The sequence below is a fragment of the Mizuhopecten yessoensis genome, unplaced genomic scaffold, assembly GCF_002113885.1.
Source record: "Mizuhopecten yessoensis strain PY_sf001 unplaced genomic scaffold, ASM211388v2 scaffold8039, whole genome shotgun sequence".
NCBI lineage: Eukaryota > Metazoa > Mollusca > Bivalvia > Pectinida > Pectinidae > Mizuhopecten > Mizuhopecten yessoensis.
In genome coordinates this window covers 68574-72143 of record NW_018407348.1, presented here as the reverse complement: position 1 = coordinate 72143, position 3570 = coordinate 68574, and the positions used below count along the sequence as shown (strand labels likewise).

The following is a 3570-nucleotide window of genomic DNA, read 5'->3' as shown; positions in this document are numbered from 1 at the left end:
TCTTAGTTATACAAGTCACAATGACATGTCTTAGTTATACAAGTCACAATGACATGTCTTAGTTATACAAGTCACAATGACATGTCTTAGTTATACAAGTCACAATGACATGTATTAGTTATACAAGTCACAATGAAATTTCTTAGTTATACAAGTCACAATGACATGTCTTAGTTATACAAGTCACAATGACATGTCTTAGTTATACAAGTCACAATGACATGTCTTAGTTATACAAGTCCCAATACCACAGGAGCGCAATACTTCAACAAAACAATCAATGTGATCGGTCGTGACTGGATTTGGATAGATATGACGTAATACCATTGTAAGTTTTATAAAATTTCCAATTGTACGTGACTGATATCCCCCGGAAAATTATCTCAAAAGTGACATGTCAACATTGTGACCACTGGTAAATCACCGATCTATTAATTGATACATGTACATTACACATTGTGTAGTTCTGTTATAATCCTTTATTACTTTGCAGAGTTTGTAGTTTTAGAACAAATCAATGACCTTTTTTTGCAGAGTTTGTAGTTTTAGAACAAATCAATGGCCTGATGGTTGCTAGTGGACCGCTTCGCAGGTACAATCTATATAGTGCGTATATATGCTTTACAATACAATACATACATGTAACTACATGCACCTATAAATATCAGCCTCAGTATATTACCACGTGAGCTCCAGATATACAGTCTAGTGTACATGTTTAATGATGCGTAATTACGACTTAGTTTTATTTCCGTGGACTCCTGGATAGAATAACCTGGTTTTGTTTCGCTGGACTGCCCATTGACTGGTCTCCGTTTACTTTTATCTGTGTCAGTGTCCTATAACGCATAACGTGAGGACAAGATTATGGTTGGGCAGGTCAGAGGCTTCCGCGAGATAAAATCGTATACGTGTCTAGGATAAGGGATTTATAACCGTATCGGTAAGTATAATGAGATGTACTCCAAGTATAACACTATTCTAGACTTACTGATATGTGTAGTATAGACACCGGTACGTATGTGTTTAATAATGATAAGCATTCGACTGGGTTCATGACCTGTAGTCCGAGACGAAATTACTGGACAAGCTACCAGTGAACTACATCTACCCCGTACGGCGGAAACGAAAGGCGCTATAAATAACATCGAGTGTATACGATCTGCATCGTTGGGTATGTGACCTACGATACGGTATAACAGCGCTGATTCGACAAGTTTTGGATTATGGCAGTCGTAGTGTTTATTCGCACTAGTACTGGACTAAAGCGTAAACAGGCCTACCCCACGTGTTGGGAGAGAAGGACTGAGGGGTCCCACTGACAGTCATCCGTGGCAGTCGCCTACACAAATGTTGGCGTGTGTTGAGTGTCCCAGGAGCTGTAGTACATTTACATAATTATTAATCAGGAGGGAGGAAGACTTTTAATGGAGTTCCTCGTTGACCGACTTTCTTGCAGCCTATGACTGCACCGTTTTGTTTTGTATATATATTCCACCTAAACAGNATAACATATGATATCAGGATAACACATGATGTCAGGATAACACGCTTTGTCAGGATAACACATGATGTCAGGATAACGCGCTTTGTCAGGATAACACATGATGTCAGGATAGCACACGTGGTCAGGATAACACGCTTTGTCATGATAACACACTTTGTTAGAATAACACACGATGTCAGGATAGCGCACGGTGTCAGGATAACACGCTTTGTCATGATAACACATGATGTCAGGATAGCACACGGTGTCAGGATAACACGCTTTGTCAGGATAACATATGATATCAGGATAACACATGATGTCAGGATAACACGCTTTGTCAGGATAACACATGATGTCAGGATAACGCGCTTTGTCAGGATAACACATGATGTCAGGATAGCACACGTGGTCAGGATAACACGCTTTGTCATGATAACACACTTTGTTAGAATAACACACGATGTCAGGATAGCGCACGGTGTCAGGATAACACGCTTTGTCATGATAACACATGATGTCAGGATAGCACACGGTGTCAGGATAACACGCTTTGTCAGGATAACATATGATATCAGGATAACACATGATGTCAGGATAACACGCTTTGTCAGGATAACACATGATGTCAGGATAACGCGCTTTGTCAGGATAACACATGATGTCAGGATAGCACACGTGGTCAGGATAACACGCTTTGTCATGATAACACACTTTGTTAGAATAACACACGATGTCAGGATAGCGCACGGTGTCAGGATAACACGCTTTGTCATGATAACACATGATGTCAGGATAGCACACGGTGTCAGGATAACACGCTTTGTCAGGATAACATATGATATCAGGATAACACATGATGTCAGGATAACACGCTTTGTCAGGATAACACATGATGTCAGGATAACGCGCTTTGTCAGGATAACACATGATGTCAGGATAGCACACGTGGTCAGGATAACACGCTTTGTCATGATAACACACTTTGTTAGAATAACACACGATGTCAGGATAGCGCACGGTGTCAGGATAACACGCTTTGTCATGATAACACATGATGTCAGGATAGCACACGGTGTCAGGATAACACGCTTTGTCAGGATAACATATGATATCAGGATAACACATGATGTCAGGATAACACGCTTTGTCAGGATAACACATGATGTCAGGATAACGCGCTTTGTCAGGATAACACATGATGTTAGGATAACACGCTTTGTCAGGATAATACATGATGTCAGGATAACACGCTTTGTCATGATAACACATGATGTCAGGATAGCACACGGTGTCAGGATAACACGCTTTGTCATGATAACACACTCTGTTAGAATAACACACGATGTCAGGATAGCACACGGTATCAGGATAACACGTTTTGTCAGGATAACACATGATGTCAGGATAGCACACGGTGTCAGGATAACACGCTTTGTCATGATAACACGCTTTGTCGGGATAAAACATGATGTCAGGATAGCACACGGTGTCAGAAAAACACGCTTTGTCAGGATAAAACATGATGTCAGGATAGCACACGGTGTCAGGATAACACGCTTTGTCATGATAACACGCTTTGTCGGGATAACACATGATGTCAGGATAGCACACGGAGTCAGGATAACACGCTTTGTCATGATAACACGCTTTGTCGGGATAAAACATGATGTCAGGATATCACACGGTGTCAGAAAAACACGCTTTGTCAGGATAAAACATGATGTCAGGATAGCACACGGTGTCAGAAAANTTATTTTTCGGCATGACTAGCTTTTTCAAATTATTTCTGAAAAAAAAAANTGATGTCAGGATAGCACACGGTGTCAGGATAACACGCTTTGTCATGATAACACACTTTGTTAGAATAACAGACGATGTCAGGATAACACGGGTTTTTTCATGAAAACACATGTTGTCGCAATGACATGTCTTAGTTATACAAGTCACAATGACATGTCTTAGTTATACAAGTCACAATGACATGTCTTAGTTATACAAGTTACAATGACATGTCTTAGTTATACAAGTCACAATGACATGTCTTAGTTATACAAGTCACAATGACATGTCTTAGTTATACA

General features: G+C 40.3%; 1 protein-coding gene across 2 annotated transcripts in view; it reads left to right on the top strand.

The window, feature by feature from the left end:
* The window catches only part of LOC110454737 (alpha-mannosidase 2x-like), an 80720-nt gene that overhangs the window by 57236 nt on the left and 19914 nt on the right, over positions 1–3570 (top strand). Inside the window, exon 1 of one of the 2 annotated variants that reach the window (XM_021504413.1) lies at positions 700–943. The exons of the other annotated variant lie outside the window; for it this stretch is intronic. The gene's annotated coding sequence lies outside the window, so the exon portion shown is untranslated. Of the gene's footprint in view, positions 1–699; positions 944–3570 lie in introns of those variants that run through there. 2 annotated transcript variants of the gene reach the window in all.